The 15,731-nt window shown below is 40.7% G+C and overlaps 13 non-coding genes across 13 annotated transcripts; 6 read left to right on the top strand and 7 right to left on the bottom strand.

The window, feature by feature from the left end:
- The first annotated feature begins 6,859 nt into the window (after positions 1–6,859).
- Positions 6,860–6,931, top strand: trnad-guc (transfer RNA aspartic acid (anticodon GUC)). The gene has a single exon. It is a non-coding gene; the product is annotated as a tRNA-Asp (tRNA).
- Positions 6,932–7,016: 85 nt separating this feature from the next.
- On the bottom strand, positions 7,017–7,088 carry trnag-ucc (transfer RNA glycine (anticodon UCC)). The gene has a single exon. It is a non-coding gene; the product is annotated as a tRNA-Gly (tRNA).
- Positions 7,089–8,517: 1,429 nt separating this feature from the next.
- trnad-guc (transfer RNA aspartic acid (anticodon GUC)) lies at positions 8,518–8,589 on the top strand. Its single transcript has one exon. It is a non-coding gene; the product is annotated as a tRNA-Asp (tRNA).
- An 86-nt stretch (positions 8,590–8,675) lies between these two features.
- On the bottom strand, positions 8,676–8,747 carry trnag-ucc (transfer RNA glycine (anticodon UCC)). The gene has a single exon. It is a non-coding gene; the product is annotated as a tRNA-Gly (tRNA).
- An 842-nt stretch (positions 8,748–9,589) lies between these two features.
- trnad-guc (transfer RNA aspartic acid (anticodon GUC)) lies at positions 9,590–9,661 on the top strand. The gene has a single exon. It is a non-coding gene; the product is annotated as a tRNA-Asp (tRNA).
- An 87-nt stretch (positions 9,662–9,748) lies between these two features.
- On the bottom strand, positions 9,749–9,820 carry trnag-ucc (transfer RNA glycine (anticodon UCC)). The gene has a single exon. It is a non-coding gene; the product is annotated as a tRNA-Gly (tRNA).
- A 1,193-nt stretch (positions 9,821–11,013) lies between these two features.
- Positions 11,014–11,085, bottom strand: trnag-ucc (transfer RNA glycine (anticodon UCC)). The gene has a single exon. It is a non-coding gene; the product is annotated as a tRNA-Gly (tRNA).
- Positions 11,086–12,120: 1,035 nt separating this feature from the next.
- Positions 12,121–12,192, top strand: trnad-guc (transfer RNA aspartic acid (anticodon GUC)). The gene has a single exon. It is a non-coding gene; the product is annotated as a tRNA-Asp (tRNA).
- Positions 12,193–12,278: 86 nt separating this feature from the next.
- Positions 12,279–12,350, bottom strand: trnag-ucc (transfer RNA glycine (anticodon UCC)). Its single transcript has one exon. It is a non-coding gene; the product is annotated as a tRNA-Gly (tRNA).
- An 841-nt stretch (positions 12,351–13,191) lies between these two features.
- On the top strand, positions 13,192–13,263 carry trnad-guc (transfer RNA aspartic acid (anticodon GUC)). Its single transcript has one exon. It is a non-coding gene; the product is annotated as a tRNA-Asp (tRNA).
- Positions 13,264–13,349: 86 nt separating this feature from the next.
- On the bottom strand, positions 13,350–13,421 carry trnag-ucc (transfer RNA glycine (anticodon UCC)). Its single transcript has one exon. It is a non-coding gene; the product is annotated as a tRNA-Gly (tRNA).
- An 838-nt stretch (positions 13,422–14,259) lies between these two features.
- Positions 14,260–14,331, top strand: trnad-guc (transfer RNA aspartic acid (anticodon GUC)). The gene has a single exon. It is a non-coding gene; the product is annotated as a tRNA-Asp (tRNA).
- An 87-nt stretch (positions 14,332–14,418) lies between these two features.
- Positions 14,419–14,490, bottom strand: trnag-ucc (transfer RNA glycine (anticodon UCC)). The gene has a single exon. It is a non-coding gene; the product is annotated as a tRNA-Gly (tRNA).
- Positions 14,491–15,731: the final 1,241 nt, after the last annotated feature.

Here is a 15,731-nt window from a genome sequence, read left to right as displayed (position 1 = left end):
TGAACATTAAACAGATGCGGTTAGTGAAGAAACCTGGATGTTGAGTTGTATGTACAGATTGTTATAAATATACAGGTTATAAGGTGCTGTGTACAAGTGCGAATGTAGGAAGTATTGCATTGTATATTGATATAAGGTGCTGTGTACAAGTGCGTATGAGAAAGTATTGCACATATTTATTGCACAGTAGGGGAATATTTAACTGTTCATAAGGTAGACAGCCTGAGGAAAGAAACTTTTCCTGTGTCTGGCTGTTTTTGTGCTTGGTGCTCTGAAGCGCCGACCAGACGGTAACAGTTCGAACAGGTAGTGTGCTGGGTGTGAGGCGTCCAGAGTGATTTTGCGAGCCCTTTTACTCACTCTGGAAGAGTACACAAGAATCCACAAGAAGCTCACAAAAAGTCCACATTGTCTGATTCTAAATAAATTTTGCATCACCTCATTCACCATGTCCTGTCTTGCGTTAGATGTTCCAGTATTTAAGCTGTTTAATACTGACATAGAGTCTGTGCATATTACTGATCTTAAAGGTTACACTTCCTCTATCCACTGAAGAGCAAGAAGCATAGCTACTATTTCTGTAGTAAAGACAGAAAGACTTTTTTTTTGCCACTTACTGTTGCAGTCATGACTTATTGATACACTTCTCCCATGTTTTTCACTTTACACTACATCTGCTCTCTGCTCGCTCTCTCTCTCTCTCTCTCTCTCTCTCTCAAACCTTTAATCTAAACATTTTAAGACAATTTTGAGAAACTTTTTTAATCCAGTTCATGATGACTTGCATGTCTACAACACATTACTTCCTATTAATATCTGAGTCCAAATCTCATCCTCATAATTATGACCTCTTCTTTTCTATTTCTACATCTTCATAGGCTTATATAGGGTTTCTTATTTTCATATGAATTGTCGTCTCTTATTATCTGTGTTCCACGTTTCCTGCCATTCTTTAGCAATATCTTCAGTAATAATATTTAATTTACCTTTACTTACAGAAGCATTAAAGGGGTAGTTCACATAAAAATTACAATTCTGTCATTTCCTCATCCTCTACTTGTTCCAAACCTGTTTGAGTTTCTTCTGCTGAATGCAAATGAAGAGAATACAGGAGCAAAAACAGCCAGTATATGGGTCAACAGTTCCTACTTTGGCTGCTTTTTTCAACACTTTCTTGCACTCAAAATGTTCTTGGAACTCGATTACAATTGAACCACTAAAGTCACATGAACTGTTTTGACAATGTTTTTGGTTCCTTTTCTGGACTTTGAGCATCTCGGAACTGTTGCTGTCTATGACAGACGAGGGAGCTCTCTGATTTCATCTAAAGTGTCTCAGGGGCAAAGTTCTTAGGGGATTGAAACAACTTTACCTAAAGCAGTATAAACGCTGGATGTGGAAAAGAAAGTAAAGACGCCACACACCTCTTCTTCTGGCTGTGTGTTGAGTCAGAGCAGAGTAAAGCTGCACACTGCCACCTGCTGTACTGGAGAGACTCCTAAAATACATAAGGTATTTTAATTCCTGCATAATTTGAGGATACATTCATTGACTTTATTCTTTCCTTGTTTTTTTGTTTTTTTTTCAGTTTCAGTTTATTAGATCGTGCTGAATATTTCTTTGTGTATGTAACATATAACATTTATCTGTATTCACTTTACTCAAAATGAATAATGTATGATTGAGTCTTATGTGTCCTTAAGGTATAATATTATTAATCTGACTTCTTCTGTCCTGTTTTTACTGGTCATTGTTTTAACTTTAATTGAATTTTCAATATTTATAAGAGTTTCAGATGTTTTTGCCAGTGATTATCAATGCCTCATGTGATTAGTGCTCTTCCTTCATTTTCAGATAAATCTCTATTTAATCATAAGATTTAGATCTTCTTTCAGTAAATGATCAGCTGTTGATTGTCCGACATTTACAAAAATAGCCTGCAGGAATCCTGCAGAATTCTAATTTTTTCTGCAGGAATCTGCTGGTATCTTGTAGGAATTATGAAATCCTGCAGGACAAAATGACAATATGTGCAGGCAATTCCTACAGGTTTTACAATCATGCAGTGCTTTTTACAGGAATCCTGAATGATCTATTTTTTCCCTGCAGAATAGCTCCTGTAGGACACATTGATGATATGTGCAGGAATCTCTTACAGGTTTTACAATGGATCCAAGCAAGTGACAAATCCTGCAGGATTTTATAATTATTTGCTATTATTTGTTATTTGCTGTAATTAGAATGAAATAAAGAAATTCTGTCACTTGCTGTTGGTAGCAATACAATATGAGTTCTAACAGATAAACAATACAACAAACAAACAAAAAATAAATAAAATAAAAGTATACGAATAGATTATAGGCAATTATAAAAATCCACCATTACTCTAAACCATTCAAATTATACATTTGCGTTTAACATTTTATTCCTGTACTTATTTATTTCATTTATTAAAATGTCAATCCATCTCTCTATTTTAATTCAACTCTCATCTGTTTGGTTGGATGCAAAAAAAACCAACAACAACTGCAAGACCTGTCCGTGAGGTAGACACATGTTGAACGTATGTCTGTGCATTTTATGAGTTCAACAGAGTCTATCGCTCTTTCTTTTAAAATGTTTGTTGCTGTTATCCCTGCTTCTCTGTCTTTTTGACCTGAGCAACCTATTTTATTCTGTGTCCATTGCCTTTTTGTGGCAGCTGGAACTGGTGCCTCTTCGTTTAAGTACACTTTTTATTCCATTTTTATCCTTTACAAAGAAGCAGGTTAGTGTTATTGTTAGTGTGATTGGTAAACATAATGTGTTTTCTGCAATATTGGAGTAAATTTAATTAGTAAATTATTATAAACATTTATTAAACATTTGAAATAAAATAAGATATAAATGCAAAATTAAATTAGATAATAAATTGCTGCCAATAACGTATAGGTCTATATTATAAAAGTATAATGATTACAATATTTTAAGCAGGGCTCCGAACCGGTTCAAGGAACGAAAATGTTTTTTCAGACATTTTTCAGGAACAGAAAAGAAAAATGAAATAAAAAGATTAACTTTAATCATTCTGAACAGAAACGTTTACAGTTAACCGGTTAATAACGTTATTTTATCGTTCTCTTTATTATATGAATTTAGGAGACAAAAAGCATTAATTTAAAGCCTGTGTACAAATGTGACGGTGACGCATACAACGTGAAATGCCCACGAAGCAGACGTCATAAGCGAGAGTCGTTTCTGATGCGACGAGCTTGTCTTAAAGGTTACCGAGAACCTGCTCTTTCATGTACAAAGGTATGTTTCGGTTTAAGTTATTGTTACTAAAACTTGTATTTATACTAAATTAATTATTGATTGTCGATTGTTTTTAGATGGGTCTCCATAAAGAAAATCCTTTTGTTAACATTTCTCTTATGACAAATTATCTGATAAATCGATTTGTAATATTGGAGGATGAGGGGCAGATCATAAACATGATAGATAAAATTTTAAATATGATAGATATTATCAAACAACCCAAGCATTTCCCATTCAGAGAATTACAGTATTTAATAGCTTAGTCCTTATAAACAATCCAATAATAAAATACATTATTTACAAGGCTACCTAAGAATTAACCGAATATGCAATATGATCCTCATAATGATCACAGTGAAATGAGGTAAGCGCTCGTTTTATATAAACTCTAAATGTTTGACCGTGATGCCTATTTAGGCCTATGCCAGTCTATAAAAAGATAATATAGCTTGAAACACTAATATTTTAGAGGGAGTAGTTAAAGTTTGCACAACCAGTGTTTGGTCTTATTAACCTGCCCATAATTAAACGTCATGTAGCCTACTTTTTGATTACTTGACCTGCGGATTAACGGCAGCACCAGCGGACATAAACGAGATCTGTGCATAACAGGGTTTTATGTGTCCCCAATATGCAAAATCAAGAGAGTGCACGACTCCATAAGGTAACGTAAACTGCACACACTTGATTATGTAATGTGTGAATTCAGGGACGCGTCTCACAGCGCAAAGCATAACTTATTACCCATGCTTAATTGGTCATCAATGAGGTCTATCGGGTTTAAAGGGTTACAGACAATAAATCAATCGAGTAATCGTTAGCATCCCTAGTTTAATCAGTCGTAAAAGTAGTGTCAATGTTATTAAAATGCACACACAATCTATCACTTAATCTATCCAATACAGGGCTCTAGACTAACTTTTTGCCTTGGTGCGCCTTTTTTTCTTAGGTGAACCACGCATTGCATAGTATTTTATATTTACATTAAAGATAAATAAGGCAAGAATATGAGAATGATACTTTTTATATTTTTTACACCTACAAAAATATCTTGTGCTAGTGCACTTGTTTAATAAAAATCTTTGTAATTGTAACATTCAACATGCAATACAGTGCCATCAAAAAACTAAACTAAACCGTATAATCTTTTGTTTTTGCAAGAAATATTAAGTTTTATACTCTGCCTATGCCTAAATCCAAAAAGCACAAAAAAAATTATATATTTATAAATTACACTGATTGAACTAAATAACTATACATTACGCTAAATAACTAAATATGGCTATATAGGCCTAATCTTGGGGTGACGCAGTGGCACAGTAGGTAGTGCTGTCGCCTCACAGCAAGAAAGTTTCTGGTTTGAGCCTCGGTTGGGTCAGTTGGTGTTTCTGTGTGGAGTTTGCATGTTCTCCCTGCGTTTGTGTGGGTTTCCTCCGGGTGCTCCGCTTTCCCGTCACAGTGTAAAAACATGCGGTGCAGGTGAATTGGGTAGGCTAAATTGTCTGTAGTGATTGAGTGTGTGATTGTTTCCCAGAGATGGGTTGTGGCTGGAAGGGCATCCGCTGCGTAAAAACGTGCTGGATAAGTTGGTGGTTCATTCCGCTGTGGCAACCCCGGATAAATAAAGGGACTAAGTCTAAATAAAAATGAATGTAGTCCTAATCTTATTCTCTGATTAAAACAAAAGTAATCTAGCAATGACGCTCCACTGGCAAGCAAATGGCAGAGAAACAATGCAACCACAGAAATCGCGGAAACAGCAGTGAGCACTTTTTCCGAAGTTATGCCTTTCTTTTAAAAATTTAATTACTGTGCGTTTAATGTAAACAAATCAATAATGAATAGGCCTATAAGTGTATCCTGTGTGTGTGTGTCCACCAACTGTGTCTTTCATTACTGAAGCAGCTCTCTTTCAAAACCGAATGTTACTTCGTCTGTCTGGCAATATTTCTGCAATATTTAAATTTAGATGAGCCTATAGTCAAAATTTGCAGAAACTGTGCAGCTGCACATTGAATCTGTGGTTTCATTTCATCTTCTGTCATCCAGACATCGATATGTAGACGCCACATAAACGTCAGTCGTGAAATTGAGGCTGGTACCAGCGGAAGCCCTTGTCAAAATGTCAAAATACAGCACTGAAATGAACAGGTAATGTTTTTCAGCCAAAAGTCTATCTAGGATATCTGTAAAAACGCAATCAGAGCCAATGTTATGTAGAAGTAGTGTTGCCTAAACAGCTATTACATTTCTAATCAAATTAAAACCAAAATACAATTGCATTTTTTGTTTGATAAAAATATACAGAAACGAAATAAAATCAAATGTTGGCTATTTTGTAATTTGTTTTAATATTAATAAAAACATACTTAGACTATTTAAGCTTAACGGCTATACGCTGCCAATGGCCATTAATAAATATTATTTTACTTTGTACTGGAGTATAATGTATATTTTACAATAAAAACTAAATATAGCATGTCTCACTGTCATCTAAAACAACTCATAACACATCAGAACTGTAGACCTGCAGTGTGTAGCCTAAACTGTATGCAGAGGGTGTTGGTCAATAGCCTAAAGCACATAATTGAACTAATATCTCCTAATAGCCTAAAATAGCCTAATTTGAGAGATTTAAAAAATAAAAGACACTTTAAAAAAAGAAACAACACACAAATCGAAAACAAATAAAGCTGGTTGCGTGTTTCAGCACTTGCAGCTCCATACCAAGGAGTGGGGCTGTGTGTGTAGCGCCTTTAACTATATAGAGCTTTTAACAGCATATTGTCAAAGCAATAAACAGTATCAAACAGAATCATTTGGCTGTTGCCTTTCACAAGGGTGGCAACGGACTAAGTGATATAAACAGCAGCCAAAAGGAAATGCGTTGGCCGGGAATAGAACCCGGGTCAACTGCTTGGAAGCCAGCTATCAATAATTTCAATAATTTCACTCTGCAGTGGTGGAGTTGTCATCTTCTGTCATCCAGTATTCACTGTAATGAGCTCCCCCGGTTTGAATGTCATTGCAAGGGTTGACTGGATGCAGCTCATGAAAGGGCAAGCTGACATTTTGTGGAGTAAAAGCTGGGCAATGTGTAAGAATGAATGGCGTGCTTTGTTTGCTGCAAAACATGCTAATAACGTTCTCCTGTGTGATGCACTGTTCAAGTTACTGCTGATGACCAGTCGAAGACTATTGAAGAAGCAAGGATTATTAATGAAGAAAAACTGTCCAAGCCCAGTTTTCTACCCTCCTCTTGCTGTCAGCCAAGGTCTTTAGTGCCAGCACTGCAGACAATGCTGTTAGGACTGGATTACATTGCTGATCTGTGTGGGGGAGGAAAGGTTTTTTGCTCCGCAGATCCTCGTTAGTATAGTGGACAGTAAGACTGATAAAGAAGCAAGGATTATTAATGAAGAAAAACTGTCCAAGCCCAGTTTTCTACCCTCCTCTTGCTGTCAGCCAAGGTCTTTAGTGCCAGCACTGCAGACAATGCTGTTAGGACTGGATTACATTGCTGATCTGTGTGGGGGGAGAACGGGTTTTTGTACTCCGCAGATCCTCGTTAGTATAGTGGACAGTATCTCCGCCTGTCACGCGGAAGACCGGGGTTCGATTCCCCGACGGGGAGGCCCTCCTTTGTCTTTTACTTTTGGCTGTTGCCTTTCACAAGGTTGGCAACGGACTAAGTGATATATCCAGCAGCCAAAAGGAAATGCGTTGGCCGGGAATCGAACCCGGGTCAACTGCTTGGAAGGCAGCTATGCTCACCACTATACCACCAACGCTTGCAGACATCTCTTGCCAGATGAGCTCAAAAAGAATGCTTTCAACCAAGGCTCTCTTTGTCTTGGTTCGGCACTGAAAAACATGTCCAGCATATGGATCCCAACCATCTCAAAATGCACTGATCTACCCACATGTCATGGGACATCTTCACAAGAGTGGCGCCTGGCCATGTAATGTTACGGCAGCCAAAAGGAATACATTTGCTGGGAATATACGTAGAAGCCAGCTATGCTCACCACTATATTACCAACGCTTGTAGACATCCTCTCACAGAAGTGTAGAAAATGAAAGCTTTCGACCAAGGAGTTCTTTGTGTGGGTGAAAAAAAATGTCGAGTATGGATCCCATCTCTTTCTGACGTTGAGGTTGGATAAAGCGTTCGAAGGTACAACCTCACCCAAAAAAGGGAGGTCGATAATTTCACTCTGCAGTGGTGGAGTTGTCATCTTCTGTCACCCAGTATTCACTGTAATGAGCTCCCCCGGTTTGAATGTCATTGCAAGGGTTGACTGGATGCAGCTCATGAAAGGGCAAGCTGACATTTTGTGGAGTAAAAGCTGGGCAATGTGTAAGAATGAATGGCGTGCTTTGTTTGCTGCAAAACATGCTAATAACGTTCTCCTGTGTGATGCACTGTTCAAGTTACTGCTGATGACCAGTCGAAGACTATTGAAGAAGCAAGGATTATTAATGAAGAAAAACTGTCCAAGCCCAGTTTTCTACCCTCCTCTTGCTGTCAGCCAAGGTCTTTAGTGCCAGCACTGCAGACAATGCTGTTAGGACTGGATTACATTGCTGATCTGTGTGGGGGGAGGAAAGGTTTTTTGCTCCGCAGATCCTCGTTAGTATAGTGGACAGTAAGACTGATAAAGAAGCAAGGATTATTAATGAAGAAAAACTGTCCAAGCCCAGTTTTCTACCCTCCTCTTGCTGTCAGCCAAGGTCTTTAGTGCCAGCACTGCAGACAATGCTGTTAGGACTGGATTACATTGCTGATCTGTGTGGGGGGAGGAAAGGTTTTTTGCTCCGCAGATCCTCGTTAGTATAGTGGACAGTAAGACTGATAAAGAAGCAAGGATTATTAATGAAGAAAAACTGTCCAAGCCCAGTTTTCTACCCTCCTCTTGCTGTCAGCCAAGGTCTTTAGTGCCAGCACTGCAGACAATGCTGTTAGGACTGGATTACATTGCTGATCTGTGTGGGGGGAGGAAAGGTTTTTTGCTCCGCAGATCCTCGTTAGTATAGTGGACAGTAAGACTGATGAAGAAGCAAGGATTATTAATGAAGAAAAACTGTCCAAGCCCAGTTTTCTACCCTCCTCTTGCTGTCAGCCAAGGTCTTTAGTGCCAGCACTGCAGACAATGCTGTTAGGACTGGATTACATTGCTGATCTGTGTGGGGGGAGAACGTTTTTTTTTACTCTGCAGATCCTCGTTAGTATAGTGGACAGTATCTCCGCCTGTCACGCGGAAGACCGGGGTTCGATTCCCCGACGGGGAGGCCCTCCTTTGTCTTTTACTTTTTGGCTGTTGCCTTTCACAAGGTTGGCAACGGACTAAGTGATATAAACAGCAGCCAAAAGGAAATGCGTTGGCCGGGAATCGAACCCGGGTCAACTGCTTGGAAGGCAGCTATGCTCACCACTATACCACCAACGCTTGCAGACATCTCTTGCCAGATGAGCTCAAAAAGAATGCTTTCAACCAAGGCTCTCTTTGTCTTGGTTCGGCACTGAAAAACATGTCCAGCATATGGATCCCAACCATCTCAAAATGCACTGATCTACCCACATGTCATGGGACATCTTCACAAGAGTGGCGCCTGGCCATGTAATGTTACGGCAGCCAAAAGGAATACATTTGCTGGGAATATACGTAGAAGCCAGCTATGCTCACCACTATATTACCAACGCTTGTAGACATCCTCTCACAGAAGTGTAGAAAATGAAAGATTTCGACCAAGGAGTTCTTTGTGTGGGCGAAAAAAAAAATGTCGAGTATGGATCCCATCTCTTTCTGACGTTGAGATTGGATAAAGCGTTCGAAGGTACAACCTCACCCAAAAAAAGGGAGGTCGATAATTTCACTCTGCAGTGGTGGAGTTCTCATCTTCTGTCACCCAGTATTCACTGTAATGAGCTCCCCCGGTTTGAATGTCATTGCAAGGGTTGACTGGATGCAGCTCATGAAAGGGCAAGCTGACATTTTGTGGAGTAAAAGCTGGGCAATGTGTAAGAATGAATGGCGTGATTTGTTTGCTGCAAAACATGCTAATAACGTTCTCCTGTGTGATGCACTGTTCAAGTTACTGCTGATGACCAGTCGAAGACTATTGAAGAAGCAAGGGATTATTAATGAAGAAAAACTGTCCAAGCCCAGTTTTCTACCCTCCTCTTGCTGTCAGCCAAGGTCTTTAGTGCCAGCACTGCAGACAATGCTGTTAGGACTGGATTACATTGCTGATCTGTGTGAGGGGAGAACGGGTTTATTTACTCCGCAGATCCTCGTTAGTATAGTGGACAGTATCTCCGCCTGTCATGCGGAAGACCAGGGTTCGATTCCCTGACGGGGAGGACCCTCCTTTGTCTTTTACTTTTTGGCTGTTGCCTTTCACAAGCTTGGCAACGGACTAAGTGATATAAACAGCAGCCAAAAGGAAATGCGTTGGCCGGGAATCGAACCCGGGTCAACTGCTTGGAAGGCAGCTATGCTCACCACTATACCACCAACACTTGCAGACATCTCTTGCCAGATGAGCTCAAAAAGAATGCTTTCAACCAAGGCTCTCTTTGTCTTGGTTCAGCACTGAAAAACATGTCCAGCATATGGATCCCAACCATCTCAAAATGCACTGATCTACCCACATGTCATGGGACATCTTCACAAGAGTGGCGCCTGGCCATGTAATGTTACGGCAGCCAAAAGGAATACATTTGCTGGGAATATACGTAGAAGCCAGCTATGCTCACCACTATATTACCAACGCTTGTAGACATCCTCTCACAGAAGTGTAGAAAATGAAAGCTTTCGACCAAGGAGTTCTTTGTGTGGGTGAAAAAAAATGTCGAGTATTGATCCCATCTCTTTCTGACGTTGAGGTCGGATAAAGCGTTCGAAGTTACAACCTCACCCAAAAAAAAGGAGGTCGATAATTTCACTCTGCAGTGGTGGAGTTCTCATCTTCTGTCACCCAGTATTCACTGTAATGAGCTCCCCCGGTTTGAATGTCATTGCAAGGGTTGACTGGATGCAGCTCATGAAAGGGCAAGCTGACATTTTGTGGAGTAAAAGCTGGGCAATGTGTAAGAATGAATGGCGTGCTTTGTTTGCTGCAAAACATGCTAATAACGTTCTCCTGTGTGGTGCACTGTTCAAAATACTGCTGATGACCAGTCGAAGACTATTGAAGAAGCAAGGATTATTTATGAAGAAAAACTGTCCAAGCCCAATTTTCTACCCTCCTCTTGCTGTCAGCCAAGGTCTTTAGTGCCAGCACTGCAGACAATGCTGTTAGGACTGGATTACATTGCTGATCTGTGTGGGGGAGGAAAGGTTTTTTGCTCCGCAGATCCTCGTTAGTATAGTGGACAGTAAGACTGATAAAGAAGCAAGGATTATTAATGAAGAAAAACTGTCCAAGCCCAGTTTTCTACCCTCCTCTTGCTGTCAGCCAAGGTCTTTAGTGCCAGCACTGCAGACAATGCTGTTAGGACTGGATTACATTGCTGATCTGTGTGGGTGGAGAACGGGTTTTTGTACTCCGCAGATCCTCGTTAGTATAGTGGACAGTATCTCCGCCTGTCACGCGGAAGACCGGGGTTGGTTTCCCCGACGGGGAGGCCCTCCTTTGTCTTTTACGTTTTGTCTGTTGCCTTTCACAAGGGTAGCAATGGACTAAGTGATATATACAGCAGCCAAAAGGAAATGCGTTGGCCGGGAAACGAACCCGGGTCAACTGATTGGAAGGCAGCTATGCTCACCACTATACCACCAACGCTTGCAGACATCTTCTGCCAGATGAGCTCAAAAAGAATGATTTCAACCAAGGCTCTCTTTGTCTTGGTTCGGCACTGAAAAACATGTCCAGCATATGGATCCCAACCATCTCAAAATGCACTGATCTACCCACATGTCATGGGACATCTTCACAAGAGTGGCGCCTGGCCATGTAATGTTACGGCAGCCAAAAGGAATACATTTGCTGGGAATATACGTAGAAGCCAGCTATGCTCACCACTATATTACCAACGCTTGTAGACATCCTCTCACAGAAGTGTAGAAAATGAAAGCTTTCGACCAAGGAGTTCTTTGTGTGGGTGAAAAAAAATGTCGAGTATGGATCCCATCTCTTTCTGACGTTGAGGTTGGATAAAGCGTTCGAAGTTACAACCTCACCCAAAAAAAGGGAGGTCGATAATTTCACTCTTCAGTGGTGGAGTTCTCATCTTCTGTCACCCAGTATTCACTGTAATGAGCTCCCCCGGTTTGAATGTCATTGCAAGGGTTGACTGGATGCAGCTCATGAAAGGGCAAGCTGACATTTTGTGGAGTAAAAGCTGGGCAATGTGTAAGAATGAATGGCGTGCTTTGTTTGCTGCAAAACATGCTAATAACGTTCTCCTGTGTGATGCACTGTTCAAGTTACTGCTGATGACCAGTCGAAGACTATTGAAGAAGCAAGGATTATTAATAAAGAAAAACTGTCCAAGCCTAGTTTTCTACCCTCCTCTTGCTGTCAGCCAAGGTCTTTAGTGCTAGCACTGCAGACAATGCTGTTAGGACTGGATTACATTGCTGATCTGTGTGGGGGGAGGAAAGGTTTTTTGCTCCGCAGATCCTCGTTAGCATAGTGGACAGTAAGACTGATGAAGAAGCAAGGATTATTAATGAAGAAAAACTGTCCAAGCCCAGTTTTCTACCCTCCTCTTGCTGTCAGCCAAGGTCTTTAGTGCCAGCACTGCAGACAATGCTGTTAGGACTGGATTACACTGCTGATCTGTGTGGGTGGAGAACGGTTTTTGTACTCCGCAGCTCCTCGTTAGTATAGTGGACAGTATCTCCGCCTGTCACGCGGAAGACCGGGGTTCGATTCCCCGACGGGGAGGCCCTCCTTCGTCTTTTATGTTTTGTCTGTTGCCTTTAACAAGGGTAGCAACGGACTAAGTGATATAAACAGCAGCCAAAAGGAAACGCGTTGGCCGGGAATCGAACCCGGGTCAACTGCTTGGAAGGCAGCTATGCTCACCACTATACCACCAACGCTTGCAGACATCTCTTGCCAGATGAGCTCAAAAAGAATGCTTTCAACCAAGGCTCTCTTTGTCTTGGTTCGGCACTGAAAAACATGTCCAGCATATGGATCCCAACCATCTCAAAATGCACTGATCTACCCACATGTCATGGGACATTCTCACAAGAGTGGCGCCTGGCCATGTAATGTTACGGCAGCCAAAAGGAATACATTTGCTGGGAATATACGTAGAAGCCAGCTATGCTCACCACTATATTACCAACGCTTGTAGACATCCTCTCACAGAAGTGTAGAAAATGAAAGATTTCGACCAAGGAGTTCTTTGTGTGGGCGAAAAAAAAAATGTCGAGTATGGATCCCATCTCTTTCTGACGTTGAGATTGGATAAAGCGTTCGAAGGTACAACCTCACCCAAAAAAAGGGAGGTTGATAATTTCACTCTGCAGTGGTGGAGTTCTCATCTTCTGTCACCCAGTATTCACTGTAATGAGCTCCCCCGGTTTGAATGTCATTGCAAGGGTTGACTGGATGCAGCTCATGAAAGGGCAAGCTGACATTTTGTGGAGTAAAAGCTGGGCAATGTGTAAGAATGAATGGCGTGATTTGTTTGCTGCAAAACATGCTAATAACGTTCTCCTGTGTGGTGCACTGTTCAAGTTACTGCTGATGACCAGTCGAAGACTATTGAAGAAGCAAGGGTTATTAATGAAGAAAAACTGTCCAAGCCCAGTTTTCTACCCTCCTCTTGCTGTCAGCCAAGGTCTTTAGTGCCAGCACTGCAGACAATGCTGTTAGGACTGGATTACATTGCTGATCTGTGTGAGGGGAGAACGGGTTTATTTACTCCGCAGATCCTCGTTAGTATAGTGGACAGTATCTCCGCCTGTCATGCGGAAGACCAGGGTTCGATTCCCTGACGGGGAGACCCTCCTTTGTCTTTTACTTTTTGGCTGTTGCCTTTCACAAGCTTGGCAACGGACTAAGTGATATAAACAGCAGCCAAAAGGAAATGCGTTGGCCGGGAATCGAACCCGGGTCAACTGCTTGGAAGGCAGCTATGCTCACCACTATACCACCAACGCTTGCAGACATCTCTTGCCAGATGAGCTCAAAAAGAATGCTTTCAACCAAGGCTCTCTTTGTCTTGGTTCAGCACTGAAAAACATGTCCAGCATATGGATCCCAACCATCTCAAAATGCACTGATCTACCCACATGTCATGGGACATCTTCACAAGAGTGGCGCCTGGCCATGTAATGTTACGGCAGCCAAAAGGAATACATTTGCTGGGAATATACGTAGAAGCCAGCTATGCTCACCACTATAATACCAACGCTTGTAGACATCCTCTCACAGAAGTGTAGAAAATGAAAGCTTTCGACCAAGGAGTTCTTTGTGTGGGTGAAAAAAAATGTCGAGTATGGATCCCATCTCTTTCTGACGTTGAGGTCGGATAAAGCGCTCGAAGTTACAACCTCACCCAAAAAAGGGAGGTCGATAATTTCACTCTGCAGTGGTGGAGTTCTCATCTTCTGTCACCCAGTATTCACTGTAATGAGCTCCCCCGGTTTGAATGTCATTGCAAGGGTTGACTGGATGCAGCTCATGAAAGGGCAAGCTGACATTTTGTGGAGTAAAAGCTGGGCAATGTGTAAGAATGAATGGCGTGCTTTGTTTGCTGCAAAACATGCTAATAACGTTCTCCTGTGTGGTGCACTGTTCAAAATACTGCTGATGACCAGTCGAAGACTATTGAAGAAGCAAGGATTATTTATGAAGAAAAACTGTCCAAGCCCAATTTTCTACCCTCCTCTTGCTGTCAGCCAAGGTCTTTAGTGCTAGCACTGCAGACAATGCTGTTAGGACTGGATTACATTGCTGATCTGTGTGGGGGGAGAACGGGTTTTCTTACTGCGCAGATCCTCGTTAGTATAGTGGACAGTATCTCCGCCTGTCAAGCGGAAGACCGGGGTTCGATTCCCCGACGGGGAGGCCCTCCTTTGTGTTTTACTCTTTGGATGTTGCCTTTTCACAAGGCTGCCAACGGACTAAGTGATATATACAGCAGCCAAAAGGAAATGCGTTGGCCGGGAATCGAACCCGGGTCAACTGCTTGGAAGGCAGCTATGCTCACCACTATACCACCAACGCTTGCGGATGCCTCATGCCAGAAGAGCTCAAAAAGAATGCTTTCAACCAAGGCCCTCTTTGTCTTGGTTCAGCTCTGAAAAACATGTCCAGCATATGGATCCCAACCATCTCAAAATGCACTGATCTACCCACATGTTATGGGACATCTTCACAAGAGTGGCGCCTGGCCATGTAATGTTACGGCAGCCAAAAGGAATACATTTGCTGGGAATATACGTAGAAGCCAGCTATGCTCACCACTATATTACCAACGCTTGTAGACATCCTCTCACAGAAGTGTAGAAAATGAAGGAGTTCTTTGTGTGGGCGAAAAAAAAAAAAGTCGAGTCTCCCCTTTTTCATAAATATCACTGTATATTCTATTTAAAATAGGACTTAAAACATTTTAAAAACTTTATAAAACTCAACTGGTAGTCCATCTATTCCTGGTCTTTTCCCATTTCTCAACTGATCAATAGCTGTTTCTATTTCTAAATCTGTTATCTCACTCTCGCACATTTCCTCGTCCTCTTTATTTAATTTTACTGTTATTTTTCTAATAAGAAATTTTCATCATTTAAAACTACTCCATTTTCTGTAAATAATTCCTTAAAAAATCGTCTAGTTTCCTTTAAAATTCCCTCTTTGTCCTCTACAGTTTTCCCATCTTGTGTTTTTATACATTTGATTATAGCTGCTCTCTGTCTTGTTTTTTCTAATTCATAAAAGTATTTTGTACTTATTTCTCCTTCTACAATGTCTTTAGCTCTGCTTCTAATAATTACTCCCTTACACTTTTCTTCTTCGATTTTCTTCAGCTTTTCCTGTAATTCTATTATTTTGTCAACATTTTTCCCATTTACTTTACTCATTTCTTCATCCCATTCTTTTCTAATTTGATTTTCCTTGAATTTTTTTGCCTTTTGTCTTTTTTCTGATATATTTATTGAGTATTCTTTTATTCTATTTTTCAGATTATCCCACCATAAACTTGTTTCTGTTTCAAACATTTCATCATTCACACTATTGATTATTATATTTTCTATTTCCATTTTATACATTTCTATTTTGAACAACTCAGTGTTGAGTATCCACACTCCTGCTCCTTTTTCAATCTCATTAAAATTCATCGTTATCCATATAAAATCGTGATCACTCTCACTATAGGTTTTGTAGAAAACTTTGTTAACATATTGTACTTCTTTCTTCTTACATAAAAACAAGTCAATTCTACTTTTCTTTAAAATCCTATTTACAATTTG

This window comes from Danio aesculapii, chromosome 4, assembly GCF_903798145.1.
Source record: "Danio aesculapii chromosome 4, fDanAes4.1, whole genome shotgun sequence".
NCBI lineage: Eukaryota > Metazoa > Chordata > Actinopteri > Cypriniformes > Danionidae > Danio > Danio aesculapii.
This window is presented reverse-complemented; position numbering and strand designations above follow the sequence as displayed.